This window comes from Phocoena phocoena, chromosome 18 (assembly GCF_963924675.1).
Source record: "Phocoena phocoena chromosome 18, mPhoPho1.1, whole genome shotgun sequence".
Classification (NCBI taxonomy): Eukaryota; Metazoa; Chordata; class Mammalia; order Artiodactyla; family Phocoenidae; genus Phocoena; species Phocoena phocoena.
The window spans coordinates 15091650-15118065 of record NC_089236.1 but is presented as its reverse complement, the minus strand read 5'-3'; positions in this window follow the sequence as shown (position 1 = coordinate 15118065).

Below are 26416 nucleotides of genomic sequence, written 5' to 3'. Positions count from 1 at the left end.
GGGTAACAGGCATCTCACCCCTCTGGTCTTTCAGCTCCTCGAGGACCGCGCTCTCCCTGGCTCTGGAGATCTGCCCTTGCTGTACCTCTCTCTGCCGCGCCTGGCCGCCAGGTCGGCTTCTGGTTTTTCAGCACAGAGATGGAACAATTGGGCAGGGCCCACCCCGAGCCCTTTGAGGGGGCTGCAGACCACCCCTGCCTCCCGTCTCGTCTCCCAGTATCTTGGGTCTCGGGAGAAAAACCGAAGGGAAGACTCAGACGCATTCGATCTGCTCCTTCACCCTCACAATTTCATCTGCCTCTTCAGACCCGCGATTTTTTGTCTGGTTCTGAATTGGCTTGGGAGAATCAGTCTGTCTCACAAAGACGTCCAAGTATAATGTTTTTGGTAAAGAGTAAGTGTTCTCTTCAGGGAAGCTGCATTTAGGCTTTGCGCTGTTGGTGCTGGGGATTTCTGTGCCGGTGGAGGTCTTTATGAGCTGCATGTGGCCTTGTGATTGACCCTCCCTCCATCCCAGGTGAGCAGGCTACTGATTTAGTTCCATTTGGAAAACCGATTCAAAATCCCCATTATGAATGCAAGGCTGGCCTCTGACTCAGAGTAGACTTCTCACAATCTCTTTTCTGGGTTTCAGAAAGATATGGAAAAGCTTCTGAACCCTGGAAGGGACCCTTGATGACATCTAGCCTAGTGCCTATAATTTCTTCTATAAGTATGTAAAAAAAGGAGCTTTCTGCTCTACAGGTATGAGGCCCAGTGAGGTGGGTCGACCTGCCCAAGGTCATCTGCTTTCCTTGGGCTTTGGCCAAGTAGCGTCTTCACCTACTGTTAAGAACTCAGCTCTCCGGAAGGATGAGGGTCCAGCCTGTCCAGGAGCCATGGGCCCTGCAGCAGGGCCGGATCCCCCAGGGCAGGGCAGCCAGAAGCACTACCGGGGAGAGAGGGAGAAAGAGGACGGGAGAGGACCAGAGCAGGGAGAGAGGGGAGAGGGATGCTAGCAGGAAGGGTATGGAGGTAGAGGTGGGAGAGAGCCGGGGGAGAGGGGCTCAGGAACGTGAATTTCCCATCTGCAGGCACAGTCTGCCTTTGAATGGCAAACACTTTGGCAGGAGTCTGTCTGCTGAAGATCCAAGATAGTAGCTGCCCGCCTCTTAGCATTTTAGAGCAAGTTCCTTCACTCTCTTATCTTCTTAATTTCACAGCAAACAATGGGCTATTGACTGAGCTTTCAGAGCTGTGGGTGTTCTCGGAGGGAGGCCGGCCAGAACACTGACATCTCCAGCTTTTGCTCCAACTCCCAAATCGGGCTCCATCTATCAGAAATATGAAACCCCGGAGCCTCCCTCCTCCTTACTTCTTTACCGTAAGGCACAGGCAGCTGGGGAAGAGAACCGTGGGCGCAGGGTGTGTGCGTGTGCGTGTGTGTGCGCGCATGCATGCCTGTGTGCACGTGCGTGCCTGTCGGTGTGAGTGGCTGTGTGTGCGTGAGTTTGTGTGTGTTTGCCGTGAGGGTGTGTGAATGGAGGACAAGGTGCGTCTACCTGGTCAGTGATGTCAGCGCTTCCCACGCACACCTTTCCTAGGGCAGGACTGCGCCGAGGTGAAGCGGTGTGGGCTGCAAAATGAGAAAGCTTATCAAGTCTTTTCTTGGAGGGGCAAGATGAAGCTCCAGGGTCCTTTTCTTCCCACGTCAGGAGAGCCAAGAAATGGGCTCCCAAAGCTTTTGCGCCCGTGTGCACATGGACCCTTGGCAAGGACACCGACCTCAGCATTCTGGGATGTCTGCCCTCCAAGTGCGCGTAGGAGTTAGCATGGTGCCCGGCACTTTGATAGGAACCAGCTGAGAAAGGGTGTCCTGGGACCGCTTCAGAGAAGGATCTTCAGCCTTGGCTGGACAGCTCAGCTTTTGCTTCTGATGGGGTTCAGGACACACTCCCCCCGAGTATGGCACCTTGGCACATGGAACGCTACCAGCTGAAGGAACATGAGAACTGGCATGTGCACGAAGACCTTCCCTGGAAGCAGGTCGTCAAACCCTCATGTGACAGGTGCCGTCCCAGTACCTGGAGGAAAGGCACATCCTTATCTTCAAGGAAGACCACGCGGGGACACAGAGGAATTTGAACGAACACAGGTCTTGCGCGGTTTCCTCCTCGCGCAGTTTATCTGTTTTGCTCTTATCTTTCCAGGACTCGCCACTCTTCAGCAAACAAGCACAAAAACACCCAGGTTGAACGTTTCCTTGGGTCTTCATTTCCGTATGAAAGCTCCCGTGTCACATAGAACTTGTACTGAATACACTTGTATGCTTTTCTCTTGTAATCTGTCTTCTGTTACAGGGGTTCCAGTTAAGAACTAAAAGGGTAGAGGACTGCCTCCCCAGCTCCAATTTCCCTCCTGGGTGAGTCCCTCTCCTTGGAGATAAGGCTGTTGGCAATAATCTCAGCTTGCAGTAGAATATCCTACGTGGGCCCCAAAGATCGAACAGTTTAACTGTTAAGCTTCCTCGCCCCTGTTCCCCTGACATTGGCTATCCTGAGGTGAAATATGGGAGTCCACTGACGGCTTTTATTCCTGCATGGTTATGGGAGGACAGAAGTGTTTGTTTCGCTGGGTTTTCAATTAGGACACAAAAAGGCAAGCTAGATCACTGTGTCACTGCCACCATTTCTGGATCCTGGTGATGGAAATTCCTTGGGAATGTTTTGGAGGCTAGTGTGTGCTCACTGGCCTTCCCATCCAGGCCACAAAGCAGGGTCCGCCTCTGCACTTTTCTCCTAGAAGCATGGCTTGGCATGGGTAGCACCACATCAGAACACACCAGGACAGGTTTCTGCTTTCTGCCGAGATGGAGATACAGAGACTGGATTTACTCCCTCATCTAGAACTGCTACGATGTTGGATAAAATATATGGACCAGACACTGGACAACAGGCAGGCAGTGAAAACCTGCAATCCCTGTGAGATGAGAAACAATTGAGGTGAGCCCTGTGATTGCCCAGCTTGCTGCCTCGAGAGAGTTCCGGACCACAGGGCAGGAAAGGGCAACCCAGGCTGGACTCCCGGAGTTGAAGACATGGAACTGAGTGTCCAGGGAGCACAAGTCCTCAGGGCTGGAGGTCACAGCCCAGAGAAGGAGAGGAGAGAGCTGCAAAGAGACAGCACTTTAGGGACCTGCAGAGGCTCCCTGCGTGTACTCAGCAGAGTAGGGATCTACACAAGGCCAAGGCAGGAGTCTCCTGAGAGGACTGGAGCGAACAGTGCCGACACCCACACAGGGCAGGCAGTGGTGCCTGCTCCCACCAGACAGACTGGAAGGTCTCATGACACTTGGAGCACTGGGGAGAGTACTTGGGAAGGTCTTGCCTTGGACTTCACCAAAATTAATAGCTTTTTCTCTTTGAAAGACTGCTGAGAGAAGGAAAAGCCAGGCCGCAGAGTGGGAGAGAGTATTTGTAAAGCATATATTTAATAAAGGACTTGTATCTAGAATATATAAAGAACTCTCAAACCCAACATTTAAAAAGTGAACAACCCCATTAAAAAATGGGCAAACAATTTTAACAGACACTTCACTAAAGAGGTCGCTCACCATCATCAGTCAGGCGGGCAATGCAAATAAAACCACACCGGGGCACGACTCTACTCCTGTTAGAGGGGCTACAGTTATAATGACTGTTCATTCCAAGGGCTGACGAAGATGTGGACACATTGGAACTCTCCTGCCCTGCTGGTGGGAATGCAGAAAGATGCAACCACTTGGGAAAACAGTTTATCAGTTTCTTAAACAGTTAAGGAGACATTTACCATCTGATCCAGCTTTTCCACTCCTGGGAATTTACTCAAGAGAAATGAAAGCATGTGTCCATCTGTATTAGTTTCCTAGGGCCGCCATGACAAAGAACTACAAACTGCGTGGCTTAAAAACATCAGAAACATATTATCGTGTATTTCTGGAGGCTAGAATCTGAGATCAAGGTGTTGGAAGGGCCAGCCTCCCTCTGAAAGCTGGAGGGGAAGCCTTCCTTGCCTCTTCTTAGCTTCCAGTGATTTTCTGGGACTCAGGCATTCCTAGGGTTGCAGCTGCATAACTCCAGTCTCTGCTTTCATTGTCACATGGTATCCTCCCCGTGTCTCTGTCTTCTCATGGCCATCTTCATGTAAGGGCACCAGTCACATTGGATTAGGGACCCGCCCACTCCCGGGTGACCTCATCTTTATTTATTTATTTAATTGGAGTATAGTCGTTTTACGATGTTGTGTTAGTTTCTGCTGTACAGCAAAGTGAATCAGTGATACGTATACGTATATCCACTCTTTTTTAGATTTCCTTCCCATTTAGGTCACCACAGATCATTGAGTAGAGTTCCCTGTGCTATACAGTAGGTTCTCATTAGTTATCTATTTTATACATAGACCTCATCTTTAATTACATCTGCAATGACCCTTCTAAATAAGGTCATTCTGAAGTTCTGGGGGTTAAGACTTCAGCATATCCTTTATTGGGGCACATGATTCAACCCATCACACCATCCAAAGATTTGAACAAAACTATTAGTAGCAATTTTATTTATAAGAGTCGAAAATGGAAATAATGCAAATGGCCACCGATTTGATGGATTAAATTAGGTTAATGGATAAACAAGTGGTGGTGTATTTATACATTAGACTGCGACTCGGCAATAAAAGGAATAAACTATTAATACAGGCAAAAACATGGACGAATGTTAACAAAATTGTACTGAATGAAAAGAGGTCAATCAAAAAAGAGGACATACGACATGATTCCATGTAAATGAAATTCTACAGAATGTAAACTAATCTATAGTGACTGGGAGCAGATAAATGGTTGCCTGGGGACAGCATCAGTGGTTTCCTGGATCTATACCGTATGAGTTTCCTATTGCTGCTGTAACAAATTACCACAAACCTAGTGGCTTAAGTGTATTCTCTTACAGTTGTGGAGGTCAGGAGTGTGAAATGAACCTTATGGGACTAAAATCAAGGTGTTGGCGGGACCGTTTCTTGTGGAGGCTCTAAAAGAGAACCTCTTCCAGCATCTGGAGGCTGCCCTCATTCCTTGGCTTGTGGCTGCATCACCTCATCTTCTCCTAACTTAGGTCTTCCTGCCTTCCTCGTGTGGAGGCCCTTGTGACTACATTGGTCCCATGTGGATAATCCAGGATTCTCTCTCCATCCCAAGATCCTTAAGTTAATTGCACCTGCAAACTCCCTTCTACCGTGCCGGGTAACATATTCACAGGTTCTGGGGATCAGGATGTGGGCATGATTCACATATACATTTGTCCAAACTTTCAGTTGTATCCTTTAATATGTGCAGTTTCAATTGTATATCAATAAAGCTGTTAAAAAAAACAAAGCCAAAACTAAGCCTAATAAATTACTTTGATTAAAAAAACCCCCACAACAGTCTTCTGCGTTCCGTCAGCTTGCCAGGGCTCTTTGCTCTCCTCCTATAGTCATTGCTGAGCTGAGCAAGGATTGGTCCCGAAGGTCAGGGCTCCTCCAGGGAAACGTGCTTCCGCTTCTGGCAAGTGACTCTTCAAGCCTGGCTTAGTTGGTGTCACCAGGGCACCCCAGAGGGGCACAGCTGGGGGCGTGCTCTGCGGAGCGCCTGCGGTATTTTTATGCTGATGAATCAAGGTAAAGCGAGGGATAATAATCGGGGAAGGGCAGCCAGTGTGTTCTGTGCCTGGCAAACTGGTCCATGCATATTTGCTCCAATTGACTTTTCCAGTCTTACTCCCTGTTTCCCTACATGACACTGGATTCGAAGGGGTTAAAGAAATTGCTCCTGATTGTGTAATTAGGAAGACAAGAACAGGGACTCAGTACCTCGGTCTCCAAACCTTGTGATTATCTCACAGGCACATCCACGGGGAGGGTGTTAGGAGCTGAGGATGTGATGGAGAGCCTAGGGTCCTCTGCTGTGCTGACAGGGAGAAGTTGTCTTTCTCTAGTGAGGGCTGCTGTCAGCCTGGACCTCAGAGACTTTTCTGCCTGTCACTGCCTGTACAGCTAACTTTATTCCTGGACGAGAGAATGATTCTTCTACCAGCGAGCTCAAGTCCACATGGGGCAGAGATTTAAAAATTGCTACCTCAATTTCTTTTTCTTTCTTTCTTCCTTCCTCTTTTATTGGTATACACTTGACATACAACATTAAATTAGATTCAGGTGTACAACATAATGATTTGATATTTGTATACATTGTGAAATGATCACTACAATAAGTTTAGCTGACATCCATCGCCTCACATAGTTACAGAATTTTTTTTTCTTGTGATGAGAACCTTTAAGATCTACTCTCTGAGCAACTGTCAAATGTGCAATGTGGTGGTAATCACCATGAATTATTTATTTTATAACTGGAATTTCATACCTTTTGACCCCCTTCACCCGTTCACCCCCTTTGAGGCAGGGCAGGGTGGGAAGGACATGCCTTTCCTGGTTGAGGGAAGAGGCGCTTTCAGCTGCCTCTCCTCAGGACCATCCTGGCTGCAGCTGTAACTCTGCTCTGGGCTGCGCTACAGCTGGGAGTAGCTTTCTTGCTCTCTACTGGGTACACGGAAGAGTAGTGTGTGTGTGTGTGTGTGTGTGTGTGTGTGTGTGTGTGTGTTTAGGCTGGAAAGCTAAAAGTGAGAAGTGGATTGACAAGATCCCCAAAGTCAAAGGCTCCACAGCTCCACAGTGGTTACCCCCATCCTTGACCTGCCTGGGCTGGTAGACCCTGGTAGGCACAAGGGGACTGGCTGTGTATGTCCTGTGTCCTCTAGGCTGAAGCCCCAGTGAAGAGGGAGGTCCATGAATATTCTTCTCCCTCAGTACCCCGCATGGGGGCAGAGAGACCCTGTACTGGATTATGCTTGAGGCATGTACACTATATATGTATGTGTGTATGGAAGGAAGGAATCTTGGCTTGAAAACATTTTTTTATTGGCAAAGATAGCACTTCTCCTAAAGGAGATGGCAGAATTTGCCTAACTAAGCCTCCAGAGGAAAATATAACAGAGAGTGTGAAAGAAATCCATGTTCAAACATTGGCAAGTGTGAAACATTCAAGAATTCTTGTGTGAACATCATATTGTCAGAGCAAAATTAAATTAAGCTGGTCTCTGGCAAGTGTTGGGAATGAACACAGAATCGGAGCAAGCTGATGGAGACTGCTCTGACATTTCTGCAAGAAGGCAGACAGAGTGCAATCGGGCGAGAACCAGGAAAGCTGAGGGCTGGGTTCTTCAGTTAATTAATGCCCAGAAACTTGACTGCTTTGTGTCCCAAGGGTCCCAAGGAGCTGCCAAAAGAAGAACTGGAATTTTCTTCCCCTCCACGACTCAATCACGGGCAGAGTAGGAATTAAGTTCGTTTCAAAAATATTTATCGAGCGTCCCTATAGTATATGTTGGACAAACTATTGTTCTAGGCATTTCAGGAGATGGTCCCACCTCCTTCATACAGTCTACAGTCTACAGATGTGAACGCAACTTACTAGAATCAAAGGCAACGTGAAACAAATGCTCCGTGGGAGGTGTAAGCGAAGTGCCAGGGAATGCGGGGTTCAGAGTGCTAGGTTCTGATAGAGTCGCCTTTGTGGGGTCGGGATGGAGTTGGGGAACACTTCGCAGAAAAGAAGCAGGCATTTGAGCTGACTCTTGAGGCAGGTAGAATTTGCAGAGAAGAAGGCAAAGAGGGATGGTTTTATAGCCAGAATGGACCCTGGAGGTCCCAGGAATACTAGGATTCAAGCAATGAGCCAGAGATCCCATACACCCCCCTCCATTCTTCGATACCCTTCTATGGCCGGGGTCGGGGGCAGCGTGTGGTCTTTGCTGATGTGCCAGAGGTGCCTGAACACCGCTAGGAGGGCTGCAGCCCAGCCACGGTCTCCTGTGCGGCCGGCCCCCATCCTGCCCCACTGACGACTCAGCCACGCTCTGCTCTCCTCCGCGCCTTGGCACTTGTGTTGGCCTTGTGGGTGACGGTAGATCGGCAGATCCGGGGGCCCCGTGGCTCGGTATTCTCTCCTGGGACTCGTCAGCCCGTGGTTGTTGTGTTATGTCACGGCAGGGCTGGGAACACGTGGAGAGTCATTCCCTCCATCCCTCTTCTTTCTCTGAAGGCACGGGAGCTCACCATCATGGTGGCCACTTAGTCAAATTTTTTTTTTTTTTTTTTGCGGTACGCGGGCCTCTCACTGTTGTGGCCTCTCCCGTTGCGGAGTACAGGCTCCGGACGCACAGGCTCAGCGGCCATGGCTCATGGGCCCAGCCGCTCCGCGGCATGTGGGATCTTCCCGGACCGAGGCACGAACCCGTGTCCCCTGCATCGGCAGGCGGACTCTCAACCATTGCGCCACCAGGGAAGCCCCACTTGGTCAAATTTGAGAAGCAAGGCTGGACTCCAGTTCTCCCTATCCTGTGCCACACCTTGCATTTTGGGTGGTCAACATTGCATCGCAGCTTCTGTCTCTTAGACTTTTGTCAGCATCCTCCTCCAGCTCAGGGCTCTCTTCTCCCCACCACTGCTCGTGTCCGCAGGGGGCCCCTCCCCCAGGAGCCTCAGGCTGTGGCTCTTTGGCTCGCAGTTTGCTCTCCAGCGGGGATGGTTCTGGCTGGGCTGTGATGTTGAGGACCAGCGGAGGACAACTTGCTCAGAGCAGCCACCGCTCCCCACAATTGTTCCCCACTGACCTCGGCTCTTCTCATTACTGGTGGCACCGTTGAGCACCTGCCCACACCTCCGGGTCCCAGCCAGGTGCTCCAGGAGCCTCTGCACACTGTTCTCATTGCCAGTGTCGGTAATTGCTGTTTGTCCAAAGTTAGGAGCTCAGTAGATGTCGCCTGATGAGACTGAAGTTCTTCGGGGCACTTGCCTGACTCGTTCACAGTGGATTACCTTCCTTGGTATCTTAAATTACCCAAAGCAGCTTATCTGAGAATGTAAAATTACTTACTGGATGCTAGAATTTTTGCTGGAAATGCTTTGAACCTGTGGATCTCTTTGGGAAGAACTCACATCTTTCCAACATTTATGTGGTTATTTGTTTTCTCTTTATGTCCTTCTATAAATCATTCTATTTTTCATAGGGCTATACTTACATATTTTGTGCATTGCTGTTATTGTGAATTAGATAATTTTTTCATTACGTTTTCCAATTCTGTATGTATGTATATATATATATATATCTATTTATGATAATATATAAAAAACATAAAAGCTGTTGAACTTTAATTTTCTGTTTTTGTTCGTGTGTATGTGCGCTTTGTTTTATTTTTATATAGGTAGTTATACATTGGAAAGAAATTTTATTTCTTTCTACTTACTATGCATCTGCTTTGTCTCACGTCTTCTAGTACTGGCTAGAAAATATAAATATATACACGCACATACATGTATACACACACATATATGGATTTTAAATATGGAGAAAAGAATTGTCTTTGTGTATCTGTTATTTATTTGTCTGTTGATTTTTATAAGAGTGCCCATAGCATTTCACTTTTAGTTAAAATATTCACTATTGATCTAAGAAATTTTATTATTTGGAATGTTAAGGTAGTATCTTCTTTTTTTTTTTAACATCTTTATTGGGGTATAATTGCTTTACAATGGTGTGTTAGTTTCTGCTTTATAACAAAGTGAGTCAGCTATACATATACATACATCCCCATATCTCCTTCCTCTTGTGTCTCCCTCCCACCCTCCCTATCCCACCCCTCTAGATGGTCACAAAGCACCGAGCTGATCTCCCTGTGCTATGTGGCTGCTTCCCACTAGCTATCTATTTTACATTTGGTAGCGTTTATAAGTCCATGCCACTCTCTCACTTCGTCCCAGCTTACCCTTCCCCCTCCTTGTGTCCTCAAGTCCATTCTCTACGTCTGCATCTTTATTCCTGTCCTGCCCCTAGGTTCTTCAGAATGATTTTTTTTTTTTTTTAGATTCCATATGTATGTGTTAGCATATGGTATTTGTTTTTCTCCTTCTGACTTACTTCACTCTGTATGACAGGCTCTAGGTCCATCCACCTCACTACAAATAACTCAATCTTGTTTCTTTTTATGGCTGAGTAATATTCCATTGTATATATGTGCCACATCTTCTTTATCCATTCATCTGTCGATGGACACTAAGGTTGCTTCCATGTCCTGGCTCTTGTAAATAGAGCTGCAATGAACATTGTGGTACATGACTCTTGTTGAATTATGGTTTTCTCAGGGTATATGTCCAATAGTGGGATTGCTGGGTCTTATGGTAGTTCTACTTTTAGTTTTTTAAGGAACCTCCATACTGTTCTCCATAGTGGCTGTATCAATGTACATTCCCACCAACAGTGCAAGAGGGTTCCTTTTTCTCCACTTAAGGTAGTATCTTATTCTTAGTTTGCTAAGTACTTCTTTTTCAGGAATGGTTCTTAAATGTTTGGTATCTATGGAAAAAAATTATCTTATTCTTCTCCCATGTCCTTGAAGTGATGTGTTATATAACTTGACGTACGAATATTTAACCACCTGCACCTGCACAAATAAGCCATATTGGGTCATTTTGCTGTTGTTGTGTAGCTGCACTAGATTTATTATTTTGTTTAGATTTTTTATATCCATATTATAAGTGGGTTTGATCTGCAGATTTCTATTTTGTGTTCTCTTTGTTAGGCTATAGAATCTGGGTTATGATAGAGTCATAAAATGAATGGAGAAGTTTATCAGAATTTTCTGTGGGACTGAATATAGCACAAGTAGTATTTATTTGAAAAAAAAAAGTATATAATTTGCCTGTAAAACTAACTGATCAATCACAGCTTTTGGGGAAGGCGGTTCTCTGATGACAGTGTCCATTTCTTTCATGCTTATCTGTCTCTTAAAATGTCCCACTTCTTAATTCAACATATCATCTCAGTAAACCATCCATTTCAGAGTTATTAGCAGAGTTACCATAGTTTCCATGTAATAAAATAACTTCTTCAAAGCTCTCTTGCCAGCCATTCCTAATTTTGCATATTTGTACTAACTTTTTGTTTTCAGTTAGCCTTCTGAGAAACCTATGCACTTTATTGTTTTAGATACCATGTGGCCGGTTTTTAAAATTTTACTATTTATATGACACGTTAGTTACATTGCACTATGACAAAACTTGTGGAATTGAATTAATATCAATTAAATGCCCCTGGAACTTAACGTCAATTAATTCATATCAGTTTCTCTAGCAGGAGGCAATTTTCAGTCAGTATTTAGAATCAGAATAAGGAGAACATAAATAGTTCTCCTTGGCGAGGCAGTAGGAGCTACCAGCAGCAGGTAGAGCTACAGGAGGAATAGTGAGAAGAGACTGCACGTCCAGGTAAAGTACAAAGTAGTGGACACTGATACGAGTTTTAGGCTGAACAGGGTAGTTGAGTTCACGTAGGTGGTGTGTCTTTTACTTCCCCTTTCTTCACTCCTCACTCTAACACTTTTCAAGTCTCCTTAAGTCTGGAATCTGACCTTTGTTCTTCCCCTTTAATCCTTCATTCCTTTAGGCTTGAACTTTGTCTCCAGACCAGGTTTTTGATAGCCATAGCTAATCTTTGCTTCAGAACAGGAAGGTAGCTTGCCTCAATTTGCTAAATTTGTTCCATTTTTGCGTTCACGTTATTCCACAGAAAAATGGATTTTTCTATAAAAATGAGAATTGGCAACTTACCCCAAGTTTTTGAACTTCACTGAAAAACAATTTTTAAAAAATATTTAAATGATGGTGGGAGACACTTAGCAAGGCAAGACTTTCTCCTTTTCCTCTCATTGATTAGTTTTAGGATACGTAAATGGTAACTAATTTGAATGATGAAGAAATCAGACATGAGAGCAGGACTCAAGTGTTATTCATATCTTTTAAAACTGAACATGCTTGTTGAACAAGTCTGGGGTTTCTGATAAAATGGGGCTTTACATTATATCCTTTGAGAGAGTTCAACCCTCTCAAGTTGCTAAGTTTTCAACCAAGCCATTGGTTACTTAATGAAAACCATAGAACCACTGGCAAATTTCTAATCTTTAGTTTGCTTCTTTTATGAGAAAAAGAAGAAAATCAAATATTAGAAATGTCAATTCTCTATTTCACCTACCATTTTTCTTAGGGGGAGATGCCAGGCATGGTATTCTATAATGTCGTCAAGGAAAAACTGTGTATCTAGATCCCTGTTTTCTGTGAAAAATGACCAGAGAAAACTGAGCGTTATTTCTATCTTTGTGACAAAGATTAGGTAGTTGTCATTTTTCACAACTTTCTCTCTGGATCTTGAAAATGGTATTGCTGAGACTGGCTTTGGAAGAGTTAAACCACACACAGGTTCACTTTCTACATCAGTCTGGTTGAGTGAGTTCTCTGACATGTTACACACTGTTGTGAGGGGGTGACAGAGGGGTAAAGAATATGTCATCCTTTGCCAGAATGATTGGGTGTTTAAAACATCTTCCAGGACATTCTCTGCTCTGTTTTATGTGCCCGGTTAAGAACTCCGCTCCAAGAGAAACAAATTTGAAGATGATCCATGAAGTGAAATTCTACCTCATGCCTCTTCTCCTACTTTAATGAGAAAAATTATTCTGCATTCAGATGATATCTAAACATTTCATATGTATATGTCTTTGCCCTCACCGACCACAATGAAGAGAAAGCTCTCTTTTAGGCCAGTGGTTCTCAAACTTGAGCCTGCTTCTGAATCAAAGAAGACCATGTTAAGACACAGACTGTTGAGTTCCACCCTCAGAGTTTCTGATTTAGTAGGTTTGGGGTGGGGCCTGAGGATTTGTATTTCTAACAAGTTCCCAGGAGATGCGGGTGCTCCCTGGCATCCTTTGAGAACCTCTGCAAACTTGTGAGTTAAGTGAAAATGCTTATAGAATTTCTTCACCATCTAAGGATTTTCGTAGCACAGTTTCACAGGTATGTGAAAATGTGATCTGAAGTATGTGGTTGGAAAAGGAAACCCAGAATAACATAGGCTGATGGAGCAATTATGGAGAAGGTCCAAGTTAAGCAGGATGGTCAACTTGACAGAACACACACCTGAATGATTCTCCTGAGTACACGGTTGGAGGTACCTCAGCTGTGAGGTAAGGTGTGTCATAAATGAGACCTAATGTGACCTACTGGGACGTCTCGCCTTCCAAATACGGGCTTCGTTGGGGCACCTCCGGGGGATCCCATGGTCATGCCTCTAGGCACCTATGCAAGGGATCAACTATCAATGCTGAACCACCTCTAGCATGGCCATATATGGAGCATGCCTGACAGGGACCTGGGAGCTGTCCCTCCAATGACCAAATCACAGAAACACACATGCTTTCAAAGTGGCCGTTTTCTTTGAGTTGCCTCCCCATGCCACCTCCCATGGGACTGGAAGAAATGGCTTTGCCTCTAGCTATACAGGCTCTTCACGGATAGAAGCTCATGGTCTTTGCCAAGGTTAAGCCTGGCTAGAGTGGAGAAGACCATTGTCCCCAGCCTGTGTCCAGGAAGACTTGTCGGCCTCTGCCAGAGAAAGCTGGGGATCAAGCTGGTTCATCAGGGAACCCAAGGCCAAAGGCAGAATTTCTGCTGCCCTCTCTTCAGTTGGAGGGGTCATGGTCATATCACAGGGAACAGGGCTCACCTTCCTCCTTCACATTGCATCCTGAACAACAGGGCCATCAAGCCTCAGGATCTACATGGGGAGGAAATGAAAATTTGTGCAAAATCAGGCAGTTGCCTGGTTCTTCCTGTGGCTGAGGAGCCGCAGTGAGGTCAGTCCCCAGCAGCTGTCCCCTGGGACAGCTCAGTGAAGTCCCGGGCTACCAGGAACTGCCACCTTCCCATCTGAATACTGGAACCAAAGTCAAGCTGGCTTGTCTTTGACAGAGTGGCCTTTGAATTCTTAAAATATGTTCTGACTGGTGTCTAGCCAGTGGGAGATGTGATTACAGTAATTGATGGGCCTACGATAGAGACTACTTTCTGAAAATGCAGTGTCGGGTATTTTGAAAGTGATTCCATGAGCGCTTATTTATACATGACTCCGGTTTTCTGTATGTGAAAGGCTTGTGGCTAATGTGTCAGATGAGGACAACCAAACCACCAAGGTCTTTTCCCTGGAAGATCACAGTAGAAGAATTTAAGGCTAAGAAAATGCAAGCATTTGAGACAATACCGTCATTGTTGTAAGATAAGCTCCTTTACATTTTCTTTAAAAAAATTTTGTTTTTTTTTAGCTGGGGATAGAGGGAGGTAAGCGTAAGGCAGACATTTACCCTAAATTCAGAATCTACGGTCACATCTGTCCATATCCTTCTTTTCTGGAACATCCAACTTTATTTAGCAGGTTAAAGCTGAAGTTTCAAAACTGAAGATCTTTCTTAGCCATCGGAGAAACAGCGACTTTAAACATTTATGACAGAAAAGAACAGCAAGTCCGAACTATACCTAGTACTTCGTTAAAATAACTATCTTTGTTCAAGGCTTTTCGGTATTGTTGTTTCTTCCATTTCATTATTTAGAGATTGTTCTTGTATCCTTGATTTAATGGGTTTATTGTCTAAGTTTCTATTATTTTAATTCCTGTCATAGACTCAGGAAGGAATAGTAAACAAACCCAAGGCAATAGAGATGATGTTTTCAACTGTTCAGTTTTATCTATAATCTGCCTTCCGTGGTGATAATGTAGTTTATTCCAGCTGTGTGGGTACTAAAATGCTTTTATGCCCAATTTTCTTGCTTGTGAGGAATCACATGGTATAAACCTAGGGAGAAAATTCACCCCCAAATAAAAGTCTCTTTCAACTTGGAATGTTGGTGCTTGTTTGTAAGGTTAATTTCTTTTTTATAAATTTATTTATTTTATTTATTTGTTTTTGGCTGTGTTGGGTCTTTGTTGCTGCGCGTGTGCTTTCTCTAGTTGCGGTGAGCTGGAGCTACTCTTCGTTGTGGCGCACAGGCTTCTCATTGCGGTGGCTTCTCTTGTTGCAGAGCACGGGCTTTAGAGTGGAGGCTCAGTAGTTGTGGCGCACGGGCTTAGTTGCTCCGCGGCATGAGACATCTTCCCAGACCAGGGCTTGAACCCGTGTCCCTTGCATTGGCAGGCGGATTCTCAACCACTGCGCCACCAGGGAAGCCCTGTAAAGTTAATTTTATTTCCATATTTCAACTATTTTCAGAAAAAGACACTGGGAAGAATTTAATTATTCTGTTGTTACTTATTTGTCAATTTCATGAATGTGTGGTGGCAATGACAATCACAAAGTGCTGTAGCATTCCATAGTCTGGAGAGAATTAGAATGTTGTTATCATCTTCTCTAGTTGTTCTAGAATGAGGTTGGAAGAGATCATTATCCTATTTGAAAATTAGAAACAGATATAGGTGTGAAGAGACCTGGCAATGGCCATTTAGCAAATGAAAGGTCCAGCCAAAGATGGGTCTGATTTCTCATGCCTCAGGTACGTACTTGTTATCCTGGGCAAGGATCACGAGGACCACCAAGACAGTCAGAAGAGACACTTGATCTTTCCTGGATATTCCAATTTTGGAGCCCGTAAACATATGTCATTCGCTTCACATGCTTACTAAAAACTGGCTGGTGACATTGTTCTTACATGATCTGCGTGGGTGCCAGTTGCAAGTGGGCGAGTTGAGCCAGAGACGTGGCGATGATTATGTCAGAACAGGCAATCTCTGCTTTGCAGTTTTGTTTATCAGGCTTGTGTAGTTCATACCAGCAGCTTCCAGCTGTGCTTCTCCACCCAGTGATGGCGCCTCATCACTGCAACAGGTAAAGGCGGCACCACAGAAGGACAATTGTGACATCCTTTGGAAGTAGGTTATATGACTTTTTCATATAAGAAAATCCTCATAAATACTTTATGATCTCATTTTCATGGATATGGATATATGTGTGTGTGTGTGTGTGTGTATATATATATATATATATATATATATATATTTTTTTTTTTTTTTTATACCTTAGTGGTGAATAATCATCTAGCTGACTGAACTGAAATGTCAGAGCCTGGTGGGTCCTCTTCCACATCAGTGATGGAATCTCCAGGCTCCCGAATAGGAGCCTTCTACCATCTCCGAAAGGCTAGATCGATTGTCTCCTCTCTCCTTTGACTGTATCCATTTCCCACTGTCGACAACATCCCACCCAACAAGCCAATAGTTTCCACTAAGAAACTATTATAGTGCAATGTGAAGAATCTGGGCTCACAAACTACATATATATGGGAAATTTGTGGGTATGCTGGCAGAGATCATGCACTCGTGACCCGTGGGCCACGTGGCAGTGTTTCAAAGGCAATGTCGCAGGCAGGTAATGCGCAAGAACTTTACACCTGCACCCCTACTCTAACCTCTGCGTCACCCTTTCGTATTGTCTTTCTGGTTCCTATAGTTTCCTTGGGATCCTTGTTAGATTCATGGGGTCCTAGGCCAGCCTTCTTTAAAAATTATGTTTCTCTTCATAGTTTCATCTTGTTTCTGCCATAGTTGAATCAAAGCGCCATCTAACTATTTATGGTCCTCGAGGAACAGTGTTCCTTTTGTTTTCGGGTACAGCAATTGCATCGAGGCCACACTATCTTGTCAAGTGGGCTGCACTGCTGTTCCGCAGACTATGGCCCAGTGTTATCCCAGGACTAGGCTTCCTTATGGGGTGGTTTCTCGGTCTTTTCTTGGGCTCCTCATCACCCCTCCCCCTCTAGGCCTGGGTTATTTGCCTTTTATCTTCTGTCCAACTTCCTCCTAGATAATCTATGGCCCATTAAAATTAATGGTGGCAAAACCTCTTCATTGACATATGCTATATATAAGATGATTCTTGACCATAACTATGAAGGATGCACACTCCTTACGTACAACTGAAAAAGTTCAGATTCAATTGATATTTATTAAGTATTTACTATAAAAAAGGCATTTTACTGGTGCTTTCACATATATTTCTCCTTATGGCATTGGTGTGAGGTAGGGATCATCATTGCCCAAGGAAGGAAATAGACTCAGACTCTTTAGAGAACTTGTGTGGGTTCACACAGCTGGTGAGTGATGAGCAGTGGTCAGGATTCACAAGCCAAAGCATTTTCTTAGCACAAGATCAAAGATTAGGGTGGGGGAGACACAGGGAACACCTCTTCATTCAGCTCCAACCGGAGGCAGCCCTGTAAGGTACCTGTGCCTGGGCAGGTCCTGTGGAAGGAGGGATAGGTGTGGGCAGCAGTGCCATTTAGCAGGCTGTCAACTTCAAGGGGCATCAAACACTAGCCACTTTTCAGAGGCTGATTTAAGTGGAGGAACAGCATGAGGCAGCATCACAGATGCTCAGTCTGCTCTCAGATCAGTCTGTCCCTGGTAGCCATGTTTCACTGGGACGTGGGAGGAGAAAGACACAGCTGGGGACCATGGGGAGCTGAAGCTGCTGAGACTTCCCAGAGGCTCAGGGTTGTAAGTTTGGGGGAGGAAGGGGCAGTTAGGGAGTTTATCCTTCAGGGAGATTCTAGGCACCTTTCGGCTCCATTGTCCCCTTTCACGGACCTCTTGCTGTGCACACAGAAAGGTGAAGGAAGGAAGAAGGTAAGAGTGAAGTGGTGATAATGCTGAAATCGATTTCAGATGCTATGGGATGTAACCTAACTTTCCTAGTTACCATGTATCGCATGGGACTCTTTTGGGAAGTTTTCTGCATTTATCAATGGCTAAGACTTCAAGTTCACTTGAATTTCTTCAGAGTCTTGTACAATTCTAGACATTCATATACTCTTAATAAATGTTCACTGAAGAAACTGAACGAAGGAATGAATACATGAGATGTTCCCTTCCTGATTTCTTCATTCCTTTCACTTTGTGCTCCTACTCAACAAATATATATTCAGCTCGCATTAAGATGCATGGCTGTGATCAAGACAGACAAAAGTCTTCCTTTCCCAAGCGTACATTGTGGAGGTGCAGAGAAAGAGGATAAACCTATAAAAGAAACTGGCAAAGCGAGTGACAAGTGCTATCAAGGAAATCACTCAGATACTGAGCTGGAGTGATGGGGTGGGGATGACGTCCTTTAGCGGGAGTGGTCAGGAAGGATCTGAAGAGGTATGGTGTGAGCTAAGGTCTGCATGGGAAGAAGGAGCCAGCCGTGCATGGATCTGGGGAAACCTCAGCTGTGAAGGCCCTCACTGAGGTGAAGCTGTGTGCACTGAATGTACTGGTATCACTCATATTCATTTGCCAGGGCCGCTGTAACAAAGTACCCCAAACCGAGGGGCTTAAACAACAGAAATTTATCGTCTCAGTTCTGGAGGCCAGAAATCTGAGATCAAGGTGTCAGCAGGGCTGGTTCCTCCTGAGGGCTGGGAGGGACAATCTGTTCCAGGCTTTTCTCCCAGCTTCTGGTGCTTCCTGGCAGTCTTTGGTGTTCCTTGGCTTGCGGTCCTCTACCTTCATCTTTATATGATGTTCCTCCTGTGTGCCTGTCTCCAAATTTCCCCTTTTCATAAGAACATCAGTCATATTGAATTAGGGCCCACCCTAATGACTTCATATTACCTTGATTACCTCTGTAGAGATCCTGTCTCTAAATAGGGGCCCGTTCTGGGGTCCTGGGACTTAGGACCCAACATATCTTGTTTTTTGGAGACACAATTCAATCCGTGACATCACAACTCACGAATGTGATGAAATGTCTCTGTCGTATGTGCTCACAGAAGTTTGTCTGGGTTTTCTCCTCTCCTGGATTAGGTAGCACACCGTGTAAGGGGTGCACATGACTCACTGTTCCTTTTGTATCTTTCCAGCCCCTCGTATAGAGTTAGCTCCCGGCTGATAGAGGAGCTTGGGAAAAGCTGCCAACAGACTCAGTGCTTAAGGAGATCACCTTCACTGCGGGAAAGTGTTCTTCACGCCAGTTTCCAGTGGGTTTTAGGAAGAGACGCAGTGAATTCCAAGTATTTGAGAGGGGGCTGGGCAAATGGACTTGCCTTTTTTTTTTTTTCTTTAATAATAAATCTAGGCTTCGTTTCCTCTTTGGACACCCTGATCAAAACAAACGGATTAGGCCCAGCACATGGTCACAATAACAGGTGGTTGGGAGGTCCCCTGTGGCTTGTTGCCCGCCGAGCCTGGCCTCCTTCGGGCCTGGGAGGAAAGCAGCCTGCGGTCGGGCCCCTGGAGGAGGTGACCGCACACAGGGGAGCCAGCGGTGCATGTCTGCAGCTGGCCCCGGCCAGCTCTTGACTCATGGGGAAGTGCAGACAATGCAGAGAACAATGTAGGGCCGACAACTGTTAATGAAAGGAAGCGAGATTTGTCAGGGCCTTTTCCCCTGGCTGCTCTCACCGTTGTGCTTTGTGAAGCATGCCTCTCTCCTCTGGGTCTGAGTGGAACCACACACGCAATGATGGCGGATTCACCAGCCATAGTGAAGAGCCTGCGGGTCTTCTAAATAACGTCCCCTCTGTAAAAAGCACACCTGACGGGGTGCAGGTGACCTGCGTTCAGGTCCCAGGGCTACTCTCAGTGTGGCTCCGTGACCCTGGGCAAGTCGGCCAGGCATGGGGAGTCACAGGGTTTCCCCGCTTTCTCCCAGTGGTTAGGAATTCAAATCAACAGCGTAGAGGAAGGTAATGCTCGGAGTATAAGGGGATCTGGACACCATTACCGATGCTACTTTTGTGATTTCCAGATGTGTGTGTTTCATCAAAGTTAGTGAGATAAAAGGAAAACATTGCATCAGAAAACAGATAGAGGCTGAGGAAGGGGAGCAGGGGACTCAGAAGGATGAAGGTAGATTTGTCCTGAGCAGGGTCTCAACTTTTTTTTTTTTTTTTTGCGGTACGCGGGCCTCTCACTGCTGTGGCCTCTCCCGTTGCGGAGCACAGGCTCCGGACGCGCAGGCTCAGCGGCCATGGCTCGCAGGCCCACCCGCTCCGCGGCATGTGGGATCTTCCCGGACCGGGGCACGAACCCGCATCCCCTGCATCGGCAGGCGGACCCTCAACCACTGCGTCACCAGGGAAGCCCCAAGGGTCTCAACTTTTGTTTCCTCCGAGCAGGCCCAGAAAGTGCCCCACGCGAGCGGTTGCTGCCGGGTGTTCAAATGGCTGAGAGAGGGTTTTGAACCAGCGATTATGTAGCTCACTTGGGAGTGTACGTCACGTTACCCAGGAGCAGTTTTCTTACAAGGCTCTGGGAAAGTAGGTTGGCTTTAGGGTTGACTAAACCCTCTAGGTCTGCTCCCTTTGTCTGGGATTCTCTTGGCTTTGCTACCTGTCTGTAGCTGGCACCCTCCTGGGGGTCAGAGGTACCATGTCTACAGCAGTTCATAGCATCCCTGTGACCACCAGCTGCACCAGAGGGGGACGCTTCTTTCCCAGGCCCGCCAGCAAACCTCTCCACATTCCTTATTATTTCTAACTTAGTTACCTACGATTCTGAGGCAAGGGGACAGCATTACCTGCAGGAACTAGTGGGTGAGGGCACAGGAGCTGAACAAGATCCATGTCCTATGAAGTCAGAGGAAGGGGGACTGAGGCCAGGTGGGAACTGGCTATGATGACCCCGTAGCAGAGCCGGGTCTGGAATTGGGTTCCCAGTTTCCTGCAATACTCTCTTCCTCCCTGGCAGGCCCATAAGTCATTCAGCTAAAGCGGGTAGAGACAGCTGTGCAATGTCTGAGCTAGAGAGCTGAGCACGATCTTCACGTGTTTTATTCTGGACGGATGGGGGTTGTGAGTGGGGGGATAATATAAGGAGAATCGATGAGGGACTTGCAGATGAGGACATAGAAATGCTTTGGGTTGTGTCAGACTTGAGGAGCCACTTCAGTGGGTACAGATTAAGGGCTCAAGTTTCCCTATGACTCCATATTAGCTGAATATCAGGGAAAACTTTGTATTAAGTAGAATGCCCCAGGCAGGGCCCTGCACTTGGTTTAATGCTCTGTTGTCGCATTGAACTTCTTAATAATTTTGAACGTTGCATTGGGCCTCCCAAATTAGGTAGCTGGTCCTGGCGTGGTGAAATAAGAAACACAGGTATTACCAACAGGCCCATTTTATAGATGAGGAGATTGAGGGTTAGGTTAAATGGCTTCCCTAAAGTTACCCTGCTAGTAAGCAGCTCACGTCAGCCCCTATATCTTGCACCTCCCAGACCAGCTTTTGGGCTGATTTATCAATGCAGTGTGTACAGTTTTGAGTGCCTGCCTCGTTTATGACAATGGCTCTCCATAACTTCCCCACACCTTCTATGATGAGGCCCTCAGCCCTGTTTACACCATAGAGACTCCCCCCGGTCAGAGTTGGTACCTGAGCTGGGCCCAGCTGGGCCCAAGTGGGGAGACTGGTCATCTTCCCTGGCGTGGTTTAGGCAGAAGAGTCAAGGTCATGCCCGGGCTCACCATCATGGGACAGTATGCTGAGACGTGGCTTCTGGACTTCAAGTTCTCAAGGTCTCTGCCACTTGAGCTTCTACAGCTTCAAGTCTTTATTTTCGTATACTGCTGGACTAAAAGCAAGAGACACTTGAGTTTTGTTGAGTTTAGAATCCTACTTGGTCTGAATGAACAGATTTGCCCTTACTTTGAACAGCAAATACATCTAGGATTTTCTTTTCGAAAGGGGGCCTTGTCCTAGGCTTCAGTTTTGATGTAATCAAGTTGAAGTACTCATCTAAAATCCACAGTTTCAGCAGGCCCCTTCACCGTGGTCAGAACCGATGTGGGTGTTTTTCAAGTCTGTTTTCTGTACTGATCAAGCTTCCACATGTTGACCTTTGAGACAGATATTGTCATTTTGGTAACATGATACACACATTACTGAATAATTACATAAACTCTGGGCAGCCGCATTTCCTAACACGTGGGCCTCATCTCAGGGGGCCAGGACAGTACTTTCAGTGCAACAGTTCCAAGAAGTTTTATACAAATAGCGCTCTCTTTGAAGCATCTTTCCTGTTTAATGGGAGCTAGGGGATATCATTAACTTGAACACTTGATTTGGAATAAGACATTAGAGATTTTAGAAATTGAGGGCTTTGGAATATCAAACTACCTCCTAGGATTTAGACCCAAACAAGAAAAAGCTTCAAAATAAAACAACATAAAAATTACTCAATTATTATCAACCAAATTTAGAAACATGTAATGAATATTCATTTTTTTTATCTGGAGGCTGTGCAGTCCCACGTGGGGATTTTTCCTTGAATATGAGAGAATAGAAAAACAAGTGTCAAGGAGTGAAGGGTACTTGTGACCTTTCCCCCAGGCTCCCAGAGTGATGTTTGGGGACACCTATCTAATCGAGAAGAGCTATTTACGTTGAGGACAGCATGAGAAGGTAGCACAAAACTATGGGGCAGGGGAAAGAGGAGAGAAAAGAGATCCTTTTTACTGTCAGCTTCAATCTTTAGAGAACTGCTCTGATTTTTGAATTGTTAACATTATCACTGGCTAGCAAGTTAAAGTTTATAAGCAAAAGACATTTTTTCAGATGGTACCTTCGCATCTCAAAACAGTGTCATAAAACACATGTAGAGTCAGGCCTGGGAAGTTTGGAGCCAGTGTCAAGGTTTCATCACTAGATTTTTTTACCTGCATTTCTCACAGTGGTTCCAGACCTCAACTAAAAAGGGGCTGTTTGCTAGTGCTCTCTTTGAGGATGCTGAAGGCAAACCTTTCAGGAGTTTCTAAAGTCATTTTAGAACCTGAGCACTGTTCTACACCAGAGACTCAGTCTGAAGTCCCTCCTTTCTAAATGACGCCATTCACACGGCTCAAAGTGTGGGCCATTGTTGTCTACACCTGTGGAAATGTGTGAGCCTCACTGGGCTACAAAGTCTTCATTAGTCGACGAGGGGCGTACTGCCTTCCATAAAACATCCCCTTGTTCAGCAGGCACCTGCGGGAAGCTCACCGGAAGTCACGGTGTCTGACGATCAGAGGTGCATCTTAGGACCAACTACTCACCTAGATGCACAGTGCAAGGCCCCTTGCTTTGCCTAACCTTTCAGTCAGGAAGAGGCGAGTCTCCTTTTTGGCTTATGTTTTTTTTTTTTTCCTTCATGAAATTGATCTTAAATTGTGGACCACGCACTCACTGGGATTGAACTTCATGGTTCTCGGTAGAAGTGGCAACAACACTGGGCTTTGTTCAAGTGAACTAGTTCTGTGATGGGTGCTGTGAGCCTGGTTCATCCTCTGAGAATCAGGAAGGTGGCCACCCAGTTCAAGTGTCTCTTAATGACAAGATCTGTAGCGCATTCTAAGATCTATAGAGTGCTCTAAGATCTACAGGGCTTCTAAGATTTTAAAGCCTGGAGTTCTAGAAATGTAAGAAAGCAATTGGTCGAGAATGTATAAATATACACCACGCAATGACTTTTTAATAGTTTACCAAAATGTGTGTGCATACATCAAACTAAAACATAAAGTAAATACTGGTGTATCTAGAGTACAAGCCAGGCGCCAAGCCCAGGACTCCTCACCGGGGCACTGGCGATCCTGAAACTCTTCTTTGGATATGATGGGAAATGAGCATGTATACACACACACACACACACACACACACACACACACTACTCTCAGACACACACGTTAGTTGAGGTGCTGGAGAACGTGTCCTCCTTTGGGCTTATCAGATGTACCTTCACCCCTCTCTGTCCTCCACTGACCCATGGTCACTTCTGCCTAATTACAGCTATCTCTGTATATTAGAGCTGATGTGTTACTTGCTTCTCACCCCTGCCTGTGGTTATTCAGAATCTTCATCATTGTTTCATCAAATGATGACCCATCTTCATCATTTTCTGTGGCTCTAGCCATTTCTGTTCCCATTTACAACCACACTAGTTGGTACAAAACTAAACCAGAAGTCAGACGATCCAGTTTAGCGTATCTGCACTCTGAAGTATCCGTGCAACGCCCCTGACGGCCGTCATGAGAGGGAATCTCCAGACCTCCTTGTTTCATGCTGCAGGGAGAGCCATGCCCTGCCCTGAAGGTGACGGGCAAGTGTTTGACAGTTACTCATAAACCCTTTCTGCTATGAGCTCGTCTTTATCCCGCTCTCTTTTCTATGGTTCTTTTCTCTTTCCCACTGTTAACTGGTCTTCTGGCTGCAGCAGCTGGAGTTATACACTGCCCCTTTTGTAACAAAACGCCTCTCAACTGGGGCTTTGCTCTTTGAGGATTTCATTCTTACCATGATGTGCGTTACACCAACAGATTCTCACTCCTGGGGTTCATGAGCCAAGTGGAGGTGCTGATGGACCAGCACCTGGCACACATCCTTCTTTAACTCATTTATAACGCATCCTTATTTCACTTGTCTGTCCTTATCAGAGTTGGCGTAATCCTGCATTGCCGCCCATTAGCAAGTGGCCAGGCCTGCTCCTCTTAGGCTCAGGAAGTGGCTGTGCTGAGTGATGAGGCACCTGGCAGGTCTCAGTGACCTGTCTTGCCCAGCCACCCAGTTCAGGACACCTTTTCAGCCTGGCCAGTTGCTCCAGGGTGATGACAGTTCAGATACAATTCTTGTTCCCAGATGCTTTAAATCAACTGAAGTCAATTCCAGACTTACTGCCAGAAGTGAGAGTGTATTAGAAATCTCATCAACCCCCAGAAGATCCTGAACGCATGGCGGGGCGTCGGGAATCCCTCAGTTGTACTTGCGATGCACCTGCACCTGTCCTTAAGTAGAGTCTTCTTTGAGATCAACTTAGGGTCTTGCTAATACGTTTATTTGAAAATTTGCTTTAGTATCTATTTCACAAAAGTGAGGGGAAGTTCATTTTTTGCAAGCAAGTATTAATCATGTTGGATAATTTTTTTTCTTTATCGGAAGGCATCAAATAAAGGCAAGATTTAGAAGACTCTGTGCCCATGTTTGCATGTACACAGCACGGACACATCTGTCTCAAAGATCATGTTGATGTGATTCTCCATAGCCAGCCTGTATTGCCTTTTTTGTTTGTTTGTTTTGTGGTACGCGGGCCTCTCACTGTTGCGGCCTCTCCCGTTGCGGAGCACAGGCTCCGGACGCGCAGGCTCAGCGGCCATGGCTCACGGGCCCACCCGCTCCGCGGCATGTGGGATCTTCCTGGACCGGGGCACGAACCCGTGTCCCCTGCATCGGCAGGTGGACTCTCAACCACTGTGCCACCAGGGAAGCCCTCTCTTCCTTTTATTCAGTTTGAATCTGGAAACTCCTATATCGAACTGACGGAATGGTCAGTCGTTTCAAAAGGCATCTGCATGTGAGCAGTGATGACCGTTTTTTTCTTTTCCTGGTGTAAACCCCTTAGTAAGTAAAGAAGTCAGGATAACATGCTGATTTTGAAAAAGCATTTCGTTTGGGTTAAGCCATTAGCTGCAATGGAGAAAACGTGGCGGAGTGGATTTAACGGTTAGGACTCTGTCAGCGAAGGATACTTAATCTAGGTCTGGGGTCAGGAAACTCAAAAGGGGAAGCTCCAATTCCCACACTGAATTGCTTGCCTACCCTTTGGTAAGCCTTGGCAGGGTTCCACCTCTGTCCTGCCCCAGTCTGACCCCTGGAGCCTGTGAGCGCTGGCACCCTCTGAGTACTAGATGGCATGAATGGCCAGTGGCCAGTGCCATCTGAGACTTCAATCAACTCAATACCAAAGGTTAATCTCTTTCAAGCGAATCACTGAATTTGTAATTGGCTGCTGGTACTTTCTAGCAGAAACCCCTTTTTCCTATAATACCTATTGGTTCGTAATTTTAGGTATGGCTCACAGACCTCTTTAATTTCTGAACTCTCTGTTTTGCACAGTAAATTTGTTTTCTCTTTCCTTATAGATCTTGTCATTCCTCAGGCTTGGACAGATTGCATTCATGGAGTTCTCTAGTGTGAGATCTTAACGTATTCCATTTTTCTTTCTTAAAAAAAATTATTTTAATTTTTATACAATTCTTAAAGATCACTTTGCATTTACAGTTATTACAAAGTATTGGCTATATCCCCCGTGTTGTTGATTCAGGCTTGGACAGATTGCATTCATGGAGTTCTCTAGTGTGAGATCTTAACGTATTCCATTTTTCTTTCTTAAAAAAAATTATTTTAATTTTTATACAATTTTTAAAGATCACTTTGCATTTACAGTTATTACAAAGTATTGGCTATATTACACCCAATAGCTTGTACCTCCCCCACCCCCTCCCCTGTGTGCCCCTCCCACCCCCACTGGTAATCACTAGTTTGTTCTCTTTATCTGTGAGTCAGCTTCCTTTTTGTTATATTCACTTTGTTGTATTTTTTCAGAGTATGCCATTTTTCTTGCTTTTTTTTGGCTGCGCCATGTGACATGCAGCATCTTAGTTCCCCGACCAGGGATTGAGCCCGCGCCCCCTGCCGTGGAAGCGCAGAGTCTTAACCA